At 46.1% G+C, this 24,219-nt stretch overlaps 1 pseudogene; it reads left to right on the forward strand.

The window, feature by feature from the left end:
- Positions 1–232: 232 nt before the first annotated feature.
- On the forward strand, positions 233–1,322 carry LOC147710841 (zinc finger protein 862-like; annotated as a pseudogene).
- The last annotated feature ends 22,897 nt before the right edge of the window (positions 1,323–24,219 follow it).

Below are 24,219 nucleotides of genomic sequence, written 5' to 3' on the forward strand. Positions count from 1 at the left end.
AGATCTGATGCATACAAATTTATATTGGAACCATCATATGTTATTAATTATTGAAAGCAAATGTTATAAGCCAGTATTGTAGTTTTGTACAAACTTCATGGTAAATTTTTAAATTAGTTACAGTGAGTTTGTTGTTTTTGATTCTAGCTCAAAGCGGACAGAAGCAGTCAGTGAGTCAGTGCTGGCTAACTAGTGAGGACAAGGCAGACAACAGGCAGAGAGTGCAGCTGCAATGGCAGACATCAGGTTGTGGTTGGCCGGAAAAACTGGAGCTAAAACTCCAATGAATAATGCAGGAGAGAGTTCAGCAGTTGGAAAAAGGAGATTAGAAGAAATCCACCAAAAGCAAAGGGAGTATGATAAAAAAAAAAGACAGAGAGTTGTACAACAGAAATGGCTTGAAGATTTCAAGTGGGCAGTGATTGAAGAACAGGAAAGTAATGGAGCTGCTGCTGACCTAGTTGAGCCCAGTTTTAAAAAATCTCAAGTTTTGTATTGTGGAGTTTGTAGGAAATTTCCTATTCTTGCAGATACTAAGTCTTCCCTATATGTTGGTGTGACAGAAAAATTCAAAAGGGAGACGTTGGAATGGCACCACAAGAGCAAATTGCATGAAAAATGCATATTACATGAAGCTGCAATTCAAAAGCCACAGGAGACCTGCATAGCCAAATCGATCACAAAAATGCATGAAAAAAATATCCGGCACTTAAACATTTTATTTAATACAGCCTATTATATCGCAAAACAAGGTGAGGCTTTTATTAAGTTTCCAAAACTCTGCTCACTGCAGAAAAAGAACAATCCTGAGTGGAATGTCGAAAATTATATGACTGATCATGCATGCCGTAACTTTGTAATAGCAATTTCCGAGACCCTAAAAATGTCAATTCGATCCCAAATAGAAAATGCTAGGTTCATCAGTGTTCTGTCAGATGGGTCAACTGACAAAGGAATTCAGGAACAGGAACTTATTTATGTACGATTTGTTTGTGAAGGCACCCTTGTTACCCATCTGTGTGACATTGTCAGCATGAAAAACTCCACTGCGTCCGGAGTGAAAAATGCTATTATGGTTGGCCTGGAAAGCATGGGCATATCTCTGGATATTCTGAGCCAGAAATGCATTGGTCTGAATACAGATGGAGCTGCTGTGAACCTCGGTACTAAATCTGGTGCTGTGAAGCAGCTACTGGACGAAGTCTCCAAGCATCAAGGATGGGACAATTGCAATCACATTGCAGTTGTGCACTGTGTAGCTCACAACCTAGAGCTTGCTGTGTGTGATGTTAAAAAAAGAGTTCATACATATCCAAATTTGAAGAGGTGCTCAAAGGATGTTTCAAACTATATTATTATTCACCTAAGCGGAGAAGGGAACTTAAAAAGATAGCTGATAATCTGGAAGAGCAGTTACAACATTTTGGTGGCTTGCAGCAAATCAGATGGGTAGCAAGTCAGCACAGGGCAGTAACAGCGCTTAAGACAAACTGGGAAGCTACAGTACTTCATCTTGAGCACCTTGCTACTGGTACTGATGAATATTCAAACAAAGCCAAAGGATTGCTTCATGACATGAAGTCGGAGAAGTTTCTTTATTTCTTGCACTTCATGATAGACTTCACAGAGCTGCTTCAGCAAGTGTCTAAGGCATTTCAACAAGAAGATACTCTTATTTCTGAAGTTGCAAGAAGAATCGAGGTGCTTCAACAGAAGCTAATACTGCTGAAAACAAAGCCAGGAAAAGCACTAACACAATTTCAATTGCTTTTTAAAGATGGAAATTTCGCAGGGGTCCCGTTACTAATACAGGCAAAGCCTACTAGAAAAGGCAGCTCTAATGAAACTAGTGTCAAGGAAGACACTATTGAGTTAATAGAGAATGCTCTTTCATTTATGAGTGACCGCTTTCTGAAGCACATCTCAGGCAAGCCGCATTCTTTGTTTAACATTTTTGATTTTACTTTGTGGCCAGACTCTGTTGAAAAGATTAGAGTTTTTGGGGATCAAGAATTTGAGGACCTTGTACAGTACTACAAAAAGGTACTTACTGATGAAGAAATTGAGTCTGCCCCTGGAGAGTGGCTAGATTTTAAACTGTACGTCTTTCATCAGAGGTTGTTGCAGCCTGTATCCCTCTTCACTCAGCTATTGAAAAAACGCCCAGAAGAAGTTAAACATGTCCTTCCAATTTTAGAAATCATGCTTTCCATCAGTCCAACAACAGCAATATGTGAACGGGGGTTTAGCAGCATGAACCGAATAAAAAATGAGCTCCGTACGTCCCTTAAAAGTGACACCATGTCTGCTTTAATGCAAATCCAAGTAGATGGGCCAGAGTTAGACACTTTTGATCCAAACCCAGCCGTTTTGTATTGGCTTTCAGCAAATCCAGGAACAAGACATATTATGGGCCACAAACATCCTTGTCAAAACAACACTAGTGTTGTTACTGACTCAGAAGATAGCGACTCAGTTTAATGCTACTCTGTTCAAATCAGCACTATTTTCCTTAACAACTTGTGCATTTTTGTGTTTTACCATTCACTGTGGTGTCTGAATACTTCTGACAATTTGCAATGGTGGCAGCTGTTTGTCTCCTTTCGAGACACTGACTCTCATTCACAGACCTGTGTTGAATCCATCATCGTTCTTTAGTTCACTGTTCGCCACCCCAGTTCAGGACTGGCTATGCAAATCAGTCTTGACCAATTTATTAAATAAAACTTCTGACAATTTGCCATGGAGCTGTTTGTCTCCTTTCGAGACACTGACTCCCAGTCACAGACCTGGGTTGAATCCATCATCGTTCTTTAGCTCACTGTTCCCCACCCCAGTTCAGGACTGGCTATGGAAATTAGTCTTGATGACCCATGTGCCTCATTGGAACAGTCCAGCCCGAACTGCCAAGCCATGGACTCCTGACCCGGCCCGTGGCACTTTTTTTCATACAAATTAAACACTGCCACAGCTACAGCAATGTAAATGAAACTTTGAGGACTTGGCAGCATAAACGGATTACAAAATGAGCTACATTCATCTGCTGACGGAGCGCTAATGCTGTATTTTGAAAGAACAAGCACTGACTCTGGCCATAAAGTTATTTCAAAGGGAAGGACAGAAGGCAGCGATCTGAAGAACGCAAACCTTAGCCTCAGTCTGAGCATCAGCTTCCTCACTACAAGTAAGTGCCAGCCTGATATGTATACATGTTAAAGTTAAGGTATTTTTTTTGCCATGTATGTTCGCAGAAACCTTCCCCACAGCACTTTGATACACACATAGGGAGGTAAATGGATGAAATTTGCCGTTTATTTGGGTGGCCAACGTTTTCCTGGGTTGTTGGCGCTGCATATGTTTTGAAAAAAGTCCATTATGCGATCAATTGTGGGTCGAGTGCATTGCTGTTAGGTCGAGTAGAAAAGTCTACTCACTCGACCTGCAGGTCAAGTGAGATTTTTTAGATTTGTCGAGCCCTGATATATATCTTACGTTTACTTACAAATGCCATATAATTGATGTATTATGGCAACCACTATAAGATGGCCGCCTTTACTATATTTTGGTCTCTCTTTTGTGTTGATTGAACACGAGATTGACGTCAATGCCAAACTTTATTTATAATGCAAATGAAACTGATGCGAGTGACAGCAGACGAAGGCGCGATGCCGAAACGCGTTCTGTTGGATTGATGAATAAATCATTTGAACCCTGACAAACGAGTTGTGGAGTGCCGTCAATTCTTTTGCTTTGAAAAGGAATTTTGGAGCGTATATATATATATATATATATATATATATATATATATATAATATATATATATATATATAAGGCGTTAGAAAGATTCTGTGCCCGAGGGTATGATGTAGCCCTTTTAGTAGAGGCGAAAGACAGAGCCAACCAACTGGACAGGGACAATTATCTAGCCTCCATTAATGTGGATGTTACTCCTAGTCCAGTTGAAAGGGAGGTTGAGACTCAGGCAAACAACATCAGTCTGATAACCACATTCAATGAAGATCACAAAAAAGTGAGAGGAATTTTGAAAAAGCATTGGCCCCTGTTAAAGACAGATATTACTCTAGCCCCCCTTATACCAGCTGAACCAGGGGTGGTGTTTAGAAGAGCTCCGTCCATGAGGGACATGTTGGTTAAATCCAGTCCGGAGGTAATAATGAAACCTCATCGAATTTCCAACAAATGCGGTTTTTTCAAATGTATATCTTGCAGGGCCTGCAAATTTGGTGTAAACACCAGTGAGTACTGCTCTGCTTTTGACCCTAATCCTATCAAGATCAGGGATCATTTCACCTGCCGCACGGACTTTGCAGTATACGTGCTCCAATGTACCTGTGGTCTCAGGTACGTTGGCAGCACAAAACTGCAGGTTTTTAACCGCATTTTGCAACACCTACGAGCGGTGGTCAATTCGGATGGTAATTATCCGGTAGCCCGGCATTTCGAATTGGTCCACAATAAGAACCTAAATGAATTAAGATATTTTATCATTGATGCGGTGCCGAAAAACATCAGAGGGGGAAACAGGGAGAAAGTGTTAAGGCAGCTTGAGAGTAAATACATCGTATTACTCGACACCAGAATCCCAAACGGATTAAATACGGGGGAGGACCTTTACTGCTTCCTCTAGAGGTAGTAGCACAGTGAGCTATGTTAGTCATTCTACCATAGCACCCACGAACAAGTATCCGTTTGGATGGAGCCAGGGGTAGAAGAGTTTTGTCACACAATACACCAAGGGGACAAAAATGGCTATCCTGTCAAACTTACTTTGGGCACCCCAATTAATAACCGCACTCCTTCAAGCTGTCCACTTAGCAGTGAAAAGGGCACTATGCCATAATATTCACTGGAGAGTGTATATACCTGTTTGGCCCCGTACCTCCCGTTGCGAGCTTTTTTATCAGGCATTGGGCACTATGCCATGATGTTTCCGTTGTGCCACATCACATGTGTTGTCTAATAATGGTTTTTCAGCGTTACTGTGACTATTACACACATTTACTTCTGTTAGTGGGTGGCATGTAACTCTTCATCAATAGAGATTCATTTAACGTGCCACCACCAATGCACTCCCTAAAAACATTTGAGTATAACACACGGTTTTAAGCACAATTTTGCACATTAGCACTATTTTGCACTTTCTAAAAACATATTTTGCACGTTCCCTATATTTGAGACTTCCTGCAGATTTGGAATTTATGTACATGAATTGGAGTGAATCATGAATTTGATGGGCAATGCACTTTATTCCATAGGCATCAGTATGAAATGATATATTTATTTGTAAATAATGTGTAAATATATTAATTGGTCTTATCAAGTGTTTACAGATATACATATTAATATGAAATGAACTTGCCTTTTGCACATGGACCATTGTACATTGTTAATGGGATTTTGGATAGTAGCTCCGTTTACGAAGTATTTCTTTCATGTTCATTTTGCACCTGAGTCTCATTGGGGACATTCACAGTATATAAGCACACTTATTGGTTCTTTTAAGTCATGTGATCAAGGCTGCCTTGCTGCAGCCGAAACGCGTCATGCTGGGGACAGAAGAACAATAAACCACCCTTGAATTGAAATTAAGCGCAGTGTTTGTGGTCTGTACCTACATTGAGGAGTCAGTACCTTTGCCGAGTAGTAGGAGTTGGAACGGATATCTATTGGGCGGTTAACGGCCGTTGCCACCTCTACAGACCCTCCTTTCGTCTATGGGCTGCTGTGTTATGCGGCCGAACGCGGAAGCGAAGCAACAATTGACCCGGAAGGAGTAGAAGAGCATACAGCCCCCCGCATTGGTGTGATACGGAGCGGAGTGTCGGATAGCCTGGAGGTTTCCGCAGTGGAGTTTTGGAGAAGTCGGAGGACATCGACGAAGCACCGTGTGGATCCCAGACGGGTAAGCCGACTAGTCCGTGAGTGCCGATTCACTGGCTAACCATTTTGCGGGTGAAAGGAGAGCTGCGCTATCAGTACTGAAAGACTGCTGGGGATCGTATTTCCGTTCCCCGGTGAAAGGCATTGGGTTTATTGTTCAAAGCAGAATGTCCTTACCAGCAGAGGCTTTAAGGAACCGGGAGGCATTGGCAGAGGAAATGTTTGTTAATTTGCCGACGCTGAAAACCAAAAATGACAACGCTAAGGCAAATGAAAAAACGACGGATTTGAAAAGCAAAATGAAACGCTTGGAGAAACTTTTACGAACTGAAACCACCAAATGGTGGGAGCACCGTTCATTGCAAAAATATAAAGATGTGGGGCGTGTGCCAAGGGGATTGAGGATACTCACAGCGCCATCTTTTGAGAATCCCAATCCCCTCCTGTTGAAAGAGTGGGCCACGATGAATTTAGACGCCTCAATGAACATGGTTTGTTTGCTCATAAAATATGCTGAGATTGACCGCATAGAAATTATTAAGCAAATAGAGGAATTAAATAAGGAGTTGGAAACGGAAGAAGACAAGGAATTCATCAAAAAACAAAGAGAGGAGATAGACGCCAGGCTGGTAAAACACCAGGAAACAATCAGCCAGCGCAAGCAATATAAATTTGCACGAGATAAAAATGACTACGAAACCGGTAGGATTTTCACGTTTGCGCGTAAATTCGATAACGTAAAAAGACAAGCACTGGCAGCAAAGAATGTTGAGGCAACAGGTGGTGATGAGCAAAGATTGGAGACATCAGAACCAGAAATGAGCTCTAGAAGCAGCAGTTATGATTCAGATGAAGGGGCAGCAGGAGGCACTAATCGAGGATTAGTTCCTACCAAATATACACCATCTGAGGAACTGGGTTTTCTCGTGGAGGACAGACACAAAACGCTGCGACCGCTAACCCGCCAACAGCGGAAGCTAAACGAAGAAAAGCAAACAAAAAACGCAGCGCAAGGAGAAAACTCAAAAGGCAGAGGCTTTGCAAAGAGAGGCAGAGGGCAAGGGAAGAAATGGTAATGGCGGCATCCAACCCTACCCTAGTCAATCTAACAGAGGCCCAGAATCAGATGTTAAACACAACCCCTAACATAACAGAAGCACAATCAGCACAGGACAATACTGTCATCAATCTGTCCGACACCACCTTATCCAAAGCAGAGATGCAACTCCTCTCTTTGGGGCTGTCTTATTGTCCAAAAAATTCTTTTAACTACGTGCAGACACGCATAGATGTCTTCAAATTCATCCGCAAACTAAAATTGAGGAAGCATTTTAAACTAAATAATGCTCAGGTTCGGGCTACAAACATCACTAACCAAACCCAACCTTCAAAAATGTTTCAGATCTCGGATGTGAACGCTCTGAAAGTGGCAAATGAACTGGCGCAAAATGTGGAGTTTGAACCAGGCTCCACCCAGGAGAATCTTTCCAGGGCTGGGATTTCAATGAATCAACCATGTGTGACATCCTTCAAGCCTCCTTCCACTTTCTGTCCTATCATGCCGAAAGACAACATCGATGCTTTCTGTGACATAGTTGTGGAGGATTTGAAAGGATTAGTAATGAGCACTACACGTAGAAAGAAAAGAATTAAGTACATGGAAAGACAATACCAAAGATTAATGAAGAAGTTAAGGAGTGATTCGAATCTTATAATTAACAAATCCGACAAGGGTGGCAACACTGTCATCTGGCCAAGGGATTTGTACATAGCGGAAGCGGAAAAACATTTAAGTGACACCACCTGTTACAGAAAAGGTAGCTTTAATGATATCAAGAGCTTAAAAGAGAAGACCCACAAAGAATTGAATCAGTGGAAGCATCTTGGTTTATTGAGCAAGCAAGAGCATGCCTTTTTGAAAAACGATTTCCCTATCACTCCTTTCTTTTATTTAATTCCTAAAATTCACAAACAAACATTGCCGGTCCCTGGGCGTCCAATCATCTCCGCCCAAGGGAGTTTACTGGAGTCTATTTCAAGATATGTCGATCAATTCCTTCACGAATATGTGGAAAGTTTACCATCCTTCATAAAAGACACTGGCCATTTCCTCTCTAAAATTAACAGTATCAAGTGGGAAAATGACTTTATTTTGATTGCTTTAGACATTAATTCGCTATACACTAGCATCTCGCATAAGGACGGTTTAAATGCAGTAAGATACTATTTAAACAAACGCAGCATATCTTACAGTCAACATAGCAATATGTTAATGAGTATGCTTGAATTATGTCTGAACAACAATTACTTCCTTTATAACCAGGAGGTTTACCAGCAGCTGAGAGGGGTGGCTATGGGGGCATGCTTCTCTCCCACCTACGCATGTTTGCATGTGGGGTGGTGGGAGGAGCATGTCCTCCAGAAAACACTCGCTGATTGTTTTCCCAATTGCTTGGTACATCTCTGGCGATTCATTGACGACATATGTATGATTTGGAGAGGGTCGTTGGAGTCAGCTAATGAATTTGTCAATATGATAAATGTTAATGACCTCAATTTAGGTTTCACCTCACAGATCAGTACACACCTCATCCAATTTCTTGATGTGGAGATTTACATTGAGAATGGGAGATTACACACTCGCCTGCATAGGAAAGCTACAGCGGGCAACGCTATACTGCACGCAAGTAGCTCCCATCCTAACCATTTGATTAGAAGCATCCCTTATGGTGAGTTTCTTAGGATGAGGAGGATCTGCAGTACCCCATCAGATTTGGAAAGATGTCAGAATGAGGCGTTAGAAAGATTCTGTGCCCGAGGGTATGATGTAGCCCTTTTAGTAGAGGCGAAAGACAGAGCCAACCAACTGGACAGGGACAATTATCTAGCCTCCATTAATGTGGATGTTACTCCTAGTCCAGTTGAAAGGGAGGTTGAGACTCAGGCAAACAACATCAGTCTGATAACCACATTCAATGAAGATCACAAAAAAGTGAGAGGAATTTTGAAAAAGCATTGGCCCCTGTTAAAGACAGATATTACTCTAGCCCCCCTTATACCAGCTGAACCAGGGGTGGTGTTTAGAAGAGCTCCGTCCATGAGGGACATGTTGGTTAAATCCAGTCCGGAGGTAATAATGAAACCTCATCGAATTTCCAACAAATGCGGTTTTTTCAAATGTATATCTTGCAGGGCCTGCAAATTTGGTGTAAACACCAGTGAGTACTGCTCTGCTTTTGACCCTAATCCTATCAAGATCAGGGATCATTTCACCTGCCGCACGGACTTTGCAGTATACGTGCTCCAATGTACCTGTGGTCTCAGGTACGTTGGCAGCACAAAACTGCAGGCTTTTAACCGCATTTTGCAACACCTACGAGCGGTGGTCAATTCGGATGGTAATTATCCGGTAGCCCGGCATTTCGAATTGGTCCACAATAAGAACCTAAATGAATTAAGATATTTTATCATTGATGCGGTGCCGAAAAACATCAGAGGGGGAAACAGGGAGAAAGTGTTAAGGCAGCTTGAGAGTAAATACATCGTATTACTCGACACCAGAATCCCAAACGGATTAAATACGGGGGAGGACCTTTACTGCTTCCTCTAGAGGTAGTAGCACAGTGAGCTATGTTAGTCATTCTACCATAGCACCCACGAACAAGTATCCGTTTGGATGGAGCCAGGGGTAGAAGAGTTTTGTCACACAATACACCAAGGGGACAAAAATGGCTATCCTGTCAAACTTACTTTGGGCACCCCAATTAATAACCGCACTCCTTCAAGCTGTCCACTTAGCAGTGAAAAGGGCACTATGCCATAATATTCACTGGAGAGTGTATATACCTGTTTGGCCCCGTACCTCCCGTTGCGAGCTTTTTTATCAGGCATTGGGCACTATGCCATGATGTTTCCGTTGTGCCACATCACATGTGTTGTCTAATAATGGTTTTTCAGCGTTACTGTGACTGTTACACACATTTACTTCTGTTAGTGGGTGGCATGTAACTCTTCATCAATAGAGATTCATTTAACGTGCCACCACCAATGCACTCCCTAAAAACATTTGAGTATAACACACGGTTTTAAGCACAATTTTGCACATTAGCACTATTTTGCACTTTCTAAAAACATATTTTGCACGTTCCCTATATTTGAGACTTCCTGCAGATTTGGAATTTATGTACATGAATTGGAGTGAATCATGAATTTGATGGGCAATGCACTTTATTCCATAGGCATCAGTATGAAATGATATATTTATTTGTAAATAATGTGTAAATATATTAATTGGTCTTATCAAGTGTTTACAGTTATACATATTAATATGAAATGAACTTGCCTTTTGCACATGGACCATTGTACATTGTTAATGGGATTTTGGATAGTAGCTCCGTTTACGAAGTATTTCTTTCATGTTCATTTTGCACCTGAGTCTCATTGGGGACATTCACAGTATATAAGCACACTTATTGGTTCTTTTAAGTCATGTGATCAAGGCTGCCTTGCTGCAGCCGAAACGCGTCATGCTGGGGACAGAAGAACAATAAACCACCCTTGAATTGAAATTAAGCGCAGTGTTTGTGGTCTGTACCTACATTGAGGAGTCAGTACCTTTGCCGAGTAGTAGGAGTTGGAACGGATATATATATATATATATATATATATATATAATGTAATTACCACTCCGGTGCTTCAGCCCACCAAAAGGAGAGAAACTGACTCTTCAATGCCCTCAAACACTGCTGGCATACAGTGACTTTATTTATTTAGTCCATAAAAACGCAATGCATGCGGACAAGATGACGGGTTTCGGCCAACGTGTGGCCTTGCTCACATACATATGTGTGTGTGTGTGTGTGTGTGTGTGTGTGCGTGCGTGTGTGTGTGTGTGTGTGTTATTGCTCCGGGATCCCCGCAGGTGGGCGGGACTATTTAGTGCTTATGACTTTGATGAGTATACCCCTGGAAGAGAACTAGGATTACAGGTAAGTAACTTATCCTTCGTGACCTTTCTCCAACTGGGATGGGAAGAGATCTGCTGCCTGGTGATGGTGTGCTGGGCTTCTGTGATGGTGAAGTGTACAATGGTGTGGTCAGTCCAGGTGAGTTCTGTGGTGTGGCTGAATTCGATTCTGTCGCTGGAGGTAAAGATGGGGTCGAGTGTGTGTCTAGCTTTGTTTGTAGGTTTGGTGACCAGTTGGATGAGGCCAATGTTGTTCAGGTTCTCCAGGAGGATGATGGAGTTATCATTATATGGGATCATCTGTGTAGAAGTTGAGGTCGTTGTGTAGGAGGTAGTGTTGCGAGTCGATTGCTAGGGGGGCCATGAGGTTAGGGATGGCATTGCAGAATGTTGCTTTGGGTCCCAGTGGTCTGTAGTCGAGGGTGCCTCGTATTGTGGTCTTTTCATCAGTTTGTAGTAGGTTCCCTGAGAGGTGTGGTGTCGTCAGTGGTGATGGTGCATCTGATGGTTTCCTTGAAGATGATGGTGATGCCTCTGCCTTATTTGTTGACGAAGTCATGGTGTATTATTTTTGTAGCCTCTGAGAGTGGTGGCGGTGATGTCAGGGTTCGAGGATAGGTTAAGCCATTTTTGGTGATGAAGGCGACATCCGTGGAGGGGGTGGTGATAGTGTTCCATATTTTCATGGCATGTTTGAAGAGTGAGCGAGATACAGTGGAGCATTCGCAGGGTAGTCTTGTGGGTCGGAATGGTGCAGGATCTTTCGTAGGTTGTGTTGCAGGAGAAGTGGCAGTGTCGGCAAGCGTGTGGTCCTTTGGTGGATCTTGGGGAGGAGAAAATACAGTTGTTTTGACAATTGGGTACCTGGAGTTTCTTAGACATATATCTTCAGGTGGCGGCAGGGGTCCTGCCGCTGGATGGTGCACAACCTGCAGTGCATTGGTGGCACGCCCGATGTGTGGGTGTGGTTGTGCTTCAAAGTCCATTTGTTGTCCTGGTGGTGGTTCTGGTGAAGGCAGGAACGGGGAGCAGCGCCGGGGCAGGGACGGGGAGCAGCGCTGGGATGGGAACTGGGAGCAGCGCCGGGGCAGGGACTGAGAGCAGCGCCGGGGCACCGACTGAGAGCAGCGCCGGGACAAGGACTGGGAGCAGCGTTAGGGCAGGGACTGGGAGCAGCACCGGGGCAGAGACTAGGAGCAGGGATGGGGAGCAGCGCATGGACAGGGATTGGGAGCAGCGCAGTGACAGGAGGCAGCGCAGGGACAGGAGGCAGTACACGGAGAGCAGGCAGTGCAGGGACAGTGGGAGGAGGGAGAGGGTCTTGAGGCGATGGTAGGAGAATAGGCACCTCCTACAATAGAGTTTTCTGCAGTGGCAGCTGATGATATTTGAAAGTGGTGGGGCGAAAATGTTCGAGATGACAGTCATGTGGCGAGCAAGCATAGTGAACGAGCCTGACCATGATATGGGGGGCCGGGGGGTCTCCCCCGAGAACTTTTTGAAAAAATAGTGCACAAACTGCATTTTCAAGCAAATTTGAGAAACCGAGAAGGTTGATAAAGCAACTGTGAAAGTGTAGTTATGACATCAATAAAGAGATTTCATATGATAATGACATAGGTAGCTGCTTCTTCAGTATAACCACAGAACTTCATAACAGACTTTGAGATAATGCAGATGTGACATCAGACATGACCTCACTGATAATATATACCACATACCAACCCCACATGTGACATCAGACAGGACCTCACTGACAATATCATATACCACACACCAACCCCACTTGTACATCAGACATGACCTCACTGATAATATCATATCATATACCACATCAAAATCATTCATGGAACAACAAACGGCTGGCTATTTATAAATGTTTTTTCTGACATTGAAAATACTACATTTTTTCTATATGTTTCATCCATGATGGCATGTGTATATTAACAGTGCAGGCAGCCTAACCAATAATATGTCTTATGATATATATTACTAGTGAGTGCAGCTGTAACAACACTTGTTCTCTATTTCGTTTTCACAAGGGGTCCTGGTTGGTGAAGGTAGTACTCAATCCATACATTGGAAATTAAAGCAGTAATGACATCTTTGATGTCAGTGTTGATGTGATCTGCAATCTGTCCACTGCTGTCATAGATTATTTCAGATGTTTTGTGGACATGAACAGAGCATGGGTCGTGACTGGTGGCTATGCAGCTGACCAAAGCCAGCAAACATTAGTGGTTTATAAGATTTAACAGCATATCAATGTCCATTCCAATTACAACAAGATACCCTATGCACACAACAAACAAGTAGAAAAGGTGTGTCACAACTGGAATACGGCGACCCGCAGGAAAGAAGCCCGCACTGCCTGCTACTACAAATCACTCGCAAATAAGGAGTTATTCGCTCCCCTTTTGTATTCTACACGTATCCTGCGGGCTTGCCGCTTTTGGAAGGCGCACACTGCGTCAGCACAACAATGAGCCACAACTGGCTCATCTCAGATGTAATCCTTCGAGTGACTGAAACTCTCTAGGACATCTAGGATCTTACATCAAAGATTTATTTTTTATCCGCCAACACCCTACTGGAACTCCACCTCTAGAGTCTCGAGCCCTGCCGGGTCGGGATTATCACCGGCGGAGCGACTACCCATTCGTGTCTTATTTCCCATACAGCCCTGAGGAGTCACGAAAATACTATTCCTGTGCTACGAAACAAGTGTCGGCTGGCTTGCTTGAGGAATTAAAAGAGACTGAACTGTTGACACACCAAACAAGAAATCCTTGTATATTTTCTGCTAGCTTTGTCTTGTAACTGACATGTATCTACATTGACACACCTTTTCTACTTGTTTGTTGTGTGGATAGGGAATCTTGTTCAAATTTTACAGTGCGTTGGTTGTTTCCATCACACAATTGGGGGATTAGAGGGCTTATCCCCTCACCCAGTTGCACCACACTAAATTTTTCCATGCTACTAACGATTTGTGTCCACTATTAGCAGAGTGCCCGCTATTACCCTGAATAGAAAAACCCGTTCGCTAGCACATTGTCCATTTCAATTAGTATTTATAAAATTATGTATATATTTTTATAATATGGGTTAGTTAGATATCTCAGTAGATAAGTGCACCTTAAGTGCACCTTAAGGGGAAAACAAGATATATTTTTTTCGCAAAAAAGGAGTTTGTGGAGAGCATGTAATGTAGATTTTTTCATTAATTTGGTTGAGCTCTCCTGTGTATAGCAGAAATTATTATTAGTTCCCCGTCTAGGTGTATTCTAGGTGTATTCTATCATGGTAACGGAAAGAGATGTATCTGAAGAGGGACATGGCGGGACTCACTCACTGCTTGATCACTCACCATCACTGAGGACCTGGTCCTTAAGCCTCTTTTTGGTGGGGTCACAGAGGGGCGGGGGTGGGGGGGGAACAGAAGAGGGAGGGTTAGGTGGGGGGAGGTGTTGGTGTGTGGGGCAAGGAAAAACAGTAAAAGAATATTGTGTGCAAATCAAAATCGAGATTGTGTCAATTTGTGTTATCTTTCTATTGTAGTAATGGGTGCGATTATTTCCAGATTTGAAGATGGGTAGATTTATAATATGTTCATGGAATATTTGTGGGCTTAGTGACAAAAGGAAAAGGGGTATAATGGCTCATATATTGAGAACTCTGAAAATTGATATTTTGTGTATTCAAGAAACCCACATCCCCTGGAAAAATAGAAATTGGTTTAAAGATTTGGGGTTCGAACTAGTAGGCTGCACTCGGCAGGGGACTACTACAAGAAGAGTTGCTATTTTAAAAAGGTATGGTGTAGGGTCAAGTAAACAGGTTAAAGAGGATTCGCTAGGGCGATGGGTAATTATTGAAATACGGTTAGAGGCTACACTCCAGACTTTATGCTCCATTTATGCCCCCAATTCCGATGATCCGGATATGTTGAATCAATTGAGTATTGAACTAGCACTGTGGCCGTCACCTTTACTGTTATGGGGGGATTTTAACCTACATCTGGACGGGAAAGACGACATTTCAAGCAATTACATGTATGGGGGTAGGAAGAAAAATGTGTTTAAGGCCACCATAGGGATCATCGATGAATTCGGGTTGATAGATGTAGGATTTTTAATGGGAGGAGGTGCTCCTGGGAGTACTTTCTATTCTGCCCCGCACCAGAAACACTTTCATCTGAGTTATTTTTTTGTTACGGCTGGATTTATCAACACTGCCAAAAAACTCAGATTTGAAATCATCCCTAAAATAATCTCTGACCACAACCCCATTATACTTGATTTAGATATTAATCTTAAACAACCCCCAACGCCCTGGCCTTTTGAACAGAAGTTACTTTTTGACCCTCTTTATATTCAGTATATGGGGAAGTGGATACCCGAGTTTTTTTTTATTTAATCAAGGCTCAGCGTCAATTGAGATTGTGTGGGATGCTTTTAAATCAGGGGTTCGGGGAGAAACGTTAAGCTATTCAATAAACAAACAGCGCAAAATTAGGAAGGTAGCTGAGATGGAAATGGCCAAATTCAAAGATATTGAAATTCAGCTGATGGTGGCTTGCAATAGAGGGGCTGGTATTGAGTTAATTTTAAAAAATGTAGTCATACTGAAAGCCAGGATCTACCAGACTTTTCCTCGAAACTGGCTCAACAAATTGCCACTTTTAGATCAGAGATGTATGAGGTGGGGAAAACTCGGGTAAGCTTTTAGCAAGAAGATTAAGGCAGAAGGTGGTATCCGCAAATATCGATAAAATCATGGATAACTCAGGGCAGCTACAGGACAATCCATCGGATATATTGGGGGTTTTACGTGAATTTTATTCCGAGTTATATATGGAAGAGAATACCAGAGATATTAAGGAAGGGTACCAGATTTTATGGATTCCTTACCTAACATTACTCTATCAGCAGAAGAGTCTGAACAATTGGACACCCCTATTACTTGGGAAAAAATAGAATCAGCCTTAATCTCATTAGCTTCTGGTAAGGCTGTGGGCCCTGATGCTATACCTCTTGAGTTTTTCCGGACGTTTAGAAATCTTCTTAAAGAAGAAATGACTATACTTTTTATGGAGGCCCAAAGAGGTAATGCTCCACCTTCGTGGCAAAGTTCAGTAATTACTGTCTTCCTTAAAAAATATAAATCCCCTTTACTCCCTTCATCATTCCGCCCCATCTCTCATTGATCAATGCGGATAGCAGAGTCTACTCCAAGATCCTAGTCTCACGCATTTCTAGAATTATTACACCTCTTGTTTCAAAATTCCAACATGGGTTTTTTCCTGCACGTGACACAGCTGATCATATCCGTTGTGTGATTACATTCTTGGATTGGGCTCAGCCAACAGGCTCTTCTATCAGTCTCACCCTGTTGGATGCTGAGAAAGCATTTGACAGGGTTGCCCGGGCATATATGTGGGATATCTTAACTAAAAAGGGATTTGGTCCTGGCATCTTAACAGCTTTAAAAACTATGCACTGCTCCCTGTCTGCTTCTATTTGCCTTAATGGTCAAATATTTACTCCATTTTAATTAATCGTGGTATGCGACAAGGGTGCCCGTGCTCATCCTTACTTTTCTCTATATATATTGATCCTTTTGTAAACCGTTTAAATTCTGCTGAGAATATAAAACTGTTAGACCTGTCTGGCTTTTTGGCGAAGTCCCTCCTAATAATTATTTATTTTGTCCCCTTTTTGCCCCTCATACCCTTATTAATTTTTGTGTCTACTGACTTTTTGTAGGTGTTGGCCAGGGGGATAGGTGTTTTTCCCCCCTCATAATCTTTTACCTCAGGCCCAGAGGCCTGTTCTGACAGGAAAGTTGGCACCACCTAAAATGGTGGCCACCAACTGCCCCAACTGTCACCAACAGAACTTGGCCATAGCCTAACATAGGGCATTCCAGAACCTTCTGGTCCATTCTGGACCATTGAAGGGCAGCCTATATAAGGCGGAATGCGGGGCAGCCATTTTGTCTACCTGTGGAAGTCAGCTGGAGGACAGGCTGTAGCCAAGGGTGGGAGAGGTTAGACATAGGGTTGACCTCCTAGATAGGGAAGCTGCCTTGGGTTGTCACCTCATTATTCCCCTTTTGGGTTACTTGTCCTGACTCCGCTGTGAAGGGTTACTGGAGACCCTGGGCGCCTAGCTTGCCCCTTGTCCAAACTATACAGGGGAAGTCCAAGGAGAAGGAGACTGCAGTGCTGCGGTGCGCAGTCCTCTGCCCAGCAGAAGGAGACTCAGGAAGAATAACCTTATTCCCTAGATCCCAACCCCTATCTCAACTTTAGCACTAAACAGACCTGGCAGAGTGGGCGCTGAGGTTAAGGAAAAGAACTAGCACAGTTCGCCTACCTTCCTGGGGTGCTGATCGTTTTTCTGGAGACAGCGCCGTCCCCACTGAGAGCGGGACCCCTGGGGATCCACTGAGCCTTGAGGTTATTGAGGCTTCCCTCTGTGGACGGGACCCCGGAGGCGCCTTCCGCGCTTCTAGCGCATTGCCGGCAAAGTACTGTCTCCCTTCAGGAAACGGGGAAGGTGAATCCCTATTCGAGCGCCTTCCGCGCATGTCCGCCGAGTCAGTGTCCTGGTGAGGAGAGGCGGGACGAGAGCGAGCGCCTTCCGCGCATGTCCGCCGAGTCAGTGTCCTGGTGAGGAGAGGCGGGACGAGAGCGAGCGCCTACCGCGCATGTCCGCCGAGTGAGCGCCTTTGTGAGGAGAGGCGCCGGGGAAGTTTCACAGGAGCGCCGAGTGATCCTGCCTTCTCCTCCTGCTCGAGCGCCACCCTGAAGAGCTGGCCCGAGCAGGGAGGGGGAGCTAAGAGGCCCAGAAGGGGCCTGGGGGCATTGTGATTTCGGTCCCTGACGCCCCCTAAGTGAGAGACCCACCGAGGAGTTGGCTCAAACCCAGTAACACTGAGGAGACCCCTGAGGCGAGAGAGCCTCTGTAGCCTCGGTTCCTAGCCCCTCCTTTTCTGTGTCACCTTTCCCTCTTGGCGCAGGACAACTTCAACAACAGCTGAAAACAAGTAAGGAGGTGTACTGAAAAGGGGGAGAGTGGCACTAAAGGTCATCTGGAAATAACTCACATCCTATTAATTGCCACAGCTGAGTGACACACAGGAAGGAGTAACTTGAAGGGATCATCAGCAACTGTGTATTAGGAAGTGAGGGGGGTTGGTGTTGGGAGAGACCAGTATTGGGCACAATACAGTAACCAGTTGTAATTACTTCTGGGGTCTTATGAAATGCATAATTGATGTGGGTCTTTGATCTGGGAAAGTCTACTGTGTTATGATTAATTCATTGACAAGTGTATTGTCTTATTGAACAAGATTCTAGTGGAGTAATAATTAGCCTGATTGATTCTAAGGTACAGTTTATCCTAATGCAAAAGTGTGATAGGAGTTCAAGAATATAGTAACTGCTTTAAAGACAACGTGATAATCTGCTAGTAATTTAAAAAGTGTAACTGCTGATCCTAAAAGTGACTTGAAATGTTTTGAGCTATTTATATGTGAGCTACTAATATTTGACAACAAAGAGAATATTATTTTTATATAAAGCAGTACGTATTTTCATAATTTTGGTGTAGTGTTTTCTTTTTGAGTGCTATTGCGTGGAATTACTTTTGGGTGGTCTGCAACCTTTACACTGTGCCTCTGATGCTAGTCTTGCCCTAGGCCAGGCTACCTAATTCCAACATATTGGTGCCTAGCGGTGGGATTGCGGACTTGGTTGCAGCTACTTACTAGTAATTTGACGTAATACACCCAACCTACACCAGGAGTTTTCTCCTTGCGGCCCTCCCAATTAGTCTTTTTGTTTTTTCTAAATTTATTCCTGGTGGTGGGTGGAGTTGGCTTTAGGTTGCCTTTGCCACTCTGAAATTTCTGGTGTGTACCTAGGTTTGCCAGACTCACAATGGAGTTCGCTGTGGAAAACCTAGAGGTCTATTCCGTGACACAGTTGAAAATGTTCTGCCAACAGATGGGGGTGTTTTTCAAACATGGTGCCAGGAAGGGGGAGCTCCAGACTAGCCTTAGGGCCTGGGTGGAGGCACACCAAGGGACGAAGGAGGAGGATGAAGAGGTCGACCAGGACACGGGGGGGAGGTAGAAGAGTTATTCCGCCATGAGGGGGAAAACTTACTCACCGGACCAGTGTCCTACTCCAGAAAGGGCAGTAGCATCTCTGGGAGAAGCCTAACGGAAGCCGAGCTCACCGATAGGAGGGAGAAAAGACAGTTAAAGTGGGAGTTGGCTAAGATGGAGCAGGAGAAAGAGGAGAGGAGGATGGTCCACGAGTTTAGACTGAAGGAACTGGAGCTCCAAAGTCTGCGACGGGGGTCCTCGCCTGTTAGGAATGGTGGCAGCGAACCAAAGGAGTCAGCCAGGGAGACCAAACCCTATATCCCAAAGGACCTGATAGCGAGCTTCAGTCAGGGGGACGATGTAGCTAAGTGGCTGGCCGCTTATGAGGTTTCTCTGAAGGTTCATGGAGTGCAGGAGAAGCACTGGGGGGGTAGTTTGTACAAGTACATGCCTCCTGCTGGTCGGGACACCTTGCTGGCCCTGGATCCAGAGGAACAGACAAACTACCCCACCATGAAGCTGGCGTTGTTGAGGAAGTTCGGGCTCACCCCAGAAAGGTACCGACAGAAGTTCAGGGGGAGCCACAAGATGGGCACTCAGAACTGGGTGGACTTCCTTGATTACACCAGAAAGGGCTTAGAGGGTTGGGTCAAGGGCAGTGAGGTAAAAGATTATGAGGGGCTGTACGATCTGTTTTTGAGAGAACACCTCCTCGAGAAATGTTTTCCCGAGCTGCGCCAGCACCTGGTAGACAGCAAGCTGACCAATCCCCGGAAGCTTGCAGAGGAGGCGGACATCTGGACAAGTACCCGGGTGTCCTCCAAGGGGACTGGAGGGGAATCTCAAAAAGCCGGACAGGGCACCCCCCAGAAGAAGGAGGGGGGGGAGAAAAAGAAAGAGTTCTCTAAAGGTCCCCAAAATAACTTCCAAGGGAATGGAGCAGGTTTCACCCCTAGGGCAAACCCGCCCCGGAACCCTCATCCTGGCCAAAGCCAGCAGCCCAGGGTTCTCCATTGTTTTGAATGCGGTGGCGTTGGACATTATAAGGGAGATGTCAGATGCCCAAAGAGACCACCCCCTCCCACCGGAGGAAAGTCACAGGGAGTAGCTAGTGTAGCGCTCGGGGAGGAGTTGCCCTTAGATAAGGGGGGTGAGTGGGCGGGTGTCACCTTAGTGTCCCTGGGAGAGCGGGAGATGGTGCCAAAGATCCAGGTGCCCCCAAATACTACAAAGTATGGGCAATGGGTTACCATCAATGGCCAGAGAGGGGAGGCTCTGAGGGATACAGGAGCCAGCATGACTATGGTGAGAAGTCAGCTGGTGTCCCCAGAGCAGGTTGTTCCTAATGTACTCCACCCCGCCGCGATGGCTGACGGCAGAATGGGCCACTATCCAGTGGCTGAGGTTCCCTTTGAGTGGGAGGGGGTTGCAGGTTCACTTCGAGTTGCCGTAAGCCCTGCCGTGCCAGTCGATTGTCTGTTGGGGAATGACATGGAACACAGCACTTGGAGAGAGGTGGAATACCGGACGCATTCTGCGATGCTGGGTACACCTGACTGGGCCTGTGTCAGCACACGGTCTGCGACTGCCCGGAGAGGGAGTTCGCCTGGGTTGGAGCCTGGAACAATGGCCCAACCCGCTGCTAAGAAGGGACAGACCCGGAGACAGAGAAAGCCTGCTCCGGCTTCCACACCCCATGAGACAGATCGGCCACCTGCGGTGGTGGACCAGGAGTCCGTGGAGGGGGAAGTAGACTCTCTGGAGGATTTACCCATCCCTGCGGAGTGGCATGTGGAGAGAGGTCCTACCAGAGAGGAATTCTGTAAGGGGCAGAGGGAGTGCCCCACCCTTGAGGGACTGAGGCGACAGGCTGAAGCCCAAGCAGCAGGTGATGTTACGGGACATTACCATATTTACTGGGAGGATGGACTCCTCTACAGTGAACCCAAGGTACCCCCGCCTGGTTCATCGAGGGCCTTGGTAGTCCCGCAACAGTACCGAGCCTTTCTTTTGGAATTGGCTCATGCCATACCCCTGGCAGGACACTTAGGCCAGGATAAGACCTTTGCACGGCTTGTCCTCCACTTTTACTGGCCTCAGATGAAAGCGGCGTCCAACACATACTGTAGGACATGTGTAACCTGCCAGGCCAGTGGGAAAACAGGGGTGAAGCTAAAAGCTCCCCTGGAACCACTTCCAGTCGTTAGCACCCCCTTTGAGAGGGTGGGCATCGACATTGTGGGGCCTTTGGATCCACCAACAGCAGCTGGTCACAGGTTTATCCTGGTACTGGTGGATCATGCCACACGGTACCCAGAGGCAATACCTCTGAGGACAGTCACTGCACCTGTAGTGGCAAGAGCCCTAATGGGAATCTTTACCCGAGTGGGATTTCCCAAGGAAGTTGTGTCCGACAGGGGGACCAACTTCCTGTCAGCTTACATGCGGGCCATGTGGAAGGAGTGTGGAGTGACCTACCGGTTCACCACTCCTTATCACCCCCAGTCGAATGGACTGGTTGAGAGGTTTAATAAGACCTTGAAGGGCATGATCAGAAGTCTGCCCGAGAGCCTGCGGAGGAAATGGGATGTCCTCCTACCCTGTTTACTCTTTTCCTACAGGGAAGTGCCCCAGAAGGGAGTGGGCTTCAGCCCCTTTGAGCTTCTGTATGGGCACCCTGTACGCGGTCCTCTCAGCCTGGTGAAGGATGGTTGGGAGAAATCTCCCAGGAAACCCCCCCAGGATGTGGTGAGCTACATGCTGGCCTTCAGGAGCCAAATGGCGAAGTTGTGGAAGCAAGCTTCTGACAACTTGGAGGCCAGCCAGGCAGTCATGAAGGAGTGGTACGACCACAATGCTCACCAGGTGGAACTGGAGCCTGGACAGAAAGTGTGGGTGATGGAGCCTGGAGAGCTTAGCGCCCTCCAGGATCGCTGGACAGGCCCCTTTGAGGTGTTGGAAAAGAAGGGTAAGGCCACATACCTGGTGGACCTTAAGACCCCTCGACAGCCCCTACGGGTGCTGCATGCCAACCGACTCAAGCCCCACCATGAGAGGCCCGAAGTCATGCTGATGATGGTGACTGACGGGGAAGAGGAAGCGGAAAGCGAACCTCTCCCAGATCTCTTTTCGTCCCAAGAGAAGGATGGGTCAGTGGAGGGAGTGATTCTCTCTCCTACTCTAACTCCTGAGCAACGGGAGGACTGTCGCCAGATCCTGGAGCAGTACTCTTCGTTGTTCTCCCTTGTCCCGGGAAGGACCCACCTGTGTACCCATGATGTGGACACAGGAGACAGCCCACCAGTGAAGTCCAAGACCTACCGGCTGTCTGACAAGGTGAAGGCTAGCATCCATGGAGAAGTTGCCAAGATGCTAGAGCTGGGAGTAATTGAACCTTCCAACAGCCCTTGGTCCAGTCCGGTGGTGCTCGTGCCAAAGGCCGCACCCCCAGGCACCACACCTGAACTGAGGTTCTGTGTGGATTACCGAGGACTGAATTCAGTGACAAGGACTGATGCTCATCCGATCCCTAGGGCGGATGAATTGATTGACCGGCTAGGAGCTGCCCAATATCTGAGTACCTTTGACCTCACTTCAGGGTACTGGCAGATCTCCTTGACAGATGGAGCAAGGGAAAGGTCAGCCTTCTCCACGCCGGAGGGACACTACCAGTTCTGTGTGATGCCCTTTGGGCTCAAGAACGCCCCTGCCACATTTCAGCGGCTGGTGAACCAGGTCCTCTCTGGAATGGAGAGTTTCTCTGCTGCTTACTTGGATGACATTGCTGTCTTCAGTAGCAGTTGGGAGGACTATCTGCAGCATTTGCAGGCCGTTCTCCAGGCCCTGAGACAAGCTGGATTGACCATCAAAGCCAGCAAATGCCAGATTGGGCAGGGGTCGGTTGTGTACCTTGGACACTTGGTGGGTAGGGGGACTGTGCAGCCCCTGCAGGCGAAGATTGAGGCGATCATGGCCTGGGAACCCCCCAAGACACAGACTGAGGTCCGAGCTTTCCTGGGCCTCACAGGATACTACCGTCGCTTTGTGAAGGGGTATGGCACTATTGTAGCGCCCCTCACAGAGCTCACCTCCAAGAAACAACCTCGACGGGTAGTTTGGACAAAGGCTTGTCAGCAAGCCTTTGAAAAGTTGAAACAGGCAATGGGTGCAGCACCGGTCCTGAGGGCCCCAGACTTCTCCAAGGAGTTCATTGTCCAAACAGATGCATCAGAACATGGCATTGGGGCAGTGTTATCGCAACTCAATGAAGAGGGCCTGGATCAACCTGTAGTCTTCTTATCCAGGAGACTGCTTCCCCGGGAACAGAAGTGGAGTGCCATTGAGAGGGAAGCTTTTGCGGTGGTGTGGGCTCTGAAGAAGCTGCGGCCATACCTCTTTGGCTCGCACTTCCTGGTTCAGACTGACCACCGACCCCTTCGTTGGCTGATGCAGATGAAGGGGGAAAATCCCAAGTTGTTGAGGTGGTCCATCTCCCTACAGGGAATGGACTTCCGGGTGGAACATCCGCCTGGAGTGGACCACGCCAATGCAGACGGTCTCTCCAGGTATTTCCGCCTTAGTGATGAGGACTCCCAAGGGGTTGGGTAGTTCTCCCCACTTTCAGCTGGGGGGGACGCGTGTTAGACCTGTCTGGCTTTTTGGCAAAGTCCCTCATAATAATTATTTATTTTGTCCCCTTTTTGCCCCTCATACCCTTATTAATTTTTGTGTCTACTGACTTTTTGTAGGTGTTGGCCAGGGGGATAGGTGTTTTTTCCCCCCTCATAATCTTTTACCTCAGGCCCAGAGGCCTGTTCTGACAGGAAAGTTGGCACCACCTAAAATGGTGGCCACCAACTGCCCCAACTGTCACCAACAGAACTTGGCCATAGCCTAACATAGGGCATTCCAGAACCTTCTGGTCCATTCTGGACCATTGAAGGGCAGCCTATATAAGGCGGAATGCGGGGCAGCCATTTTGTCTACCTGTGGAAGTCAGCTGGAGGACAGGCTGTAGCCAAGGGTGGGAGAGGTTAGACATAGGGTTGACCTCCTAGATAGGGAAGCTGCCTTGGGTTGTCACCTCATTATTCCCCTTTTGGGTTACTTGTCCTGACCCCGCTGTGAAGGGTTACTGGAGACCCTGGGCGCCTAGCTTGCCCCTTGTCCAAACTATACAGGGGAAGTCCAAGGAGAAGGAGACTGCAGTGCTGCGGTGCGCAGTCCTCTGCCCA

Source organism: Lissotriton vulgaris, chromosome 5 (genome assembly GCF_964263255.1).
Source record: "Lissotriton vulgaris chromosome 5, aLisVul1.2, whole genome shotgun sequence".
NCBI lineage: Eukaryota > Metazoa > Chordata > Amphibia > Caudata > Salamandridae > Lissotriton > Lissotriton vulgaris.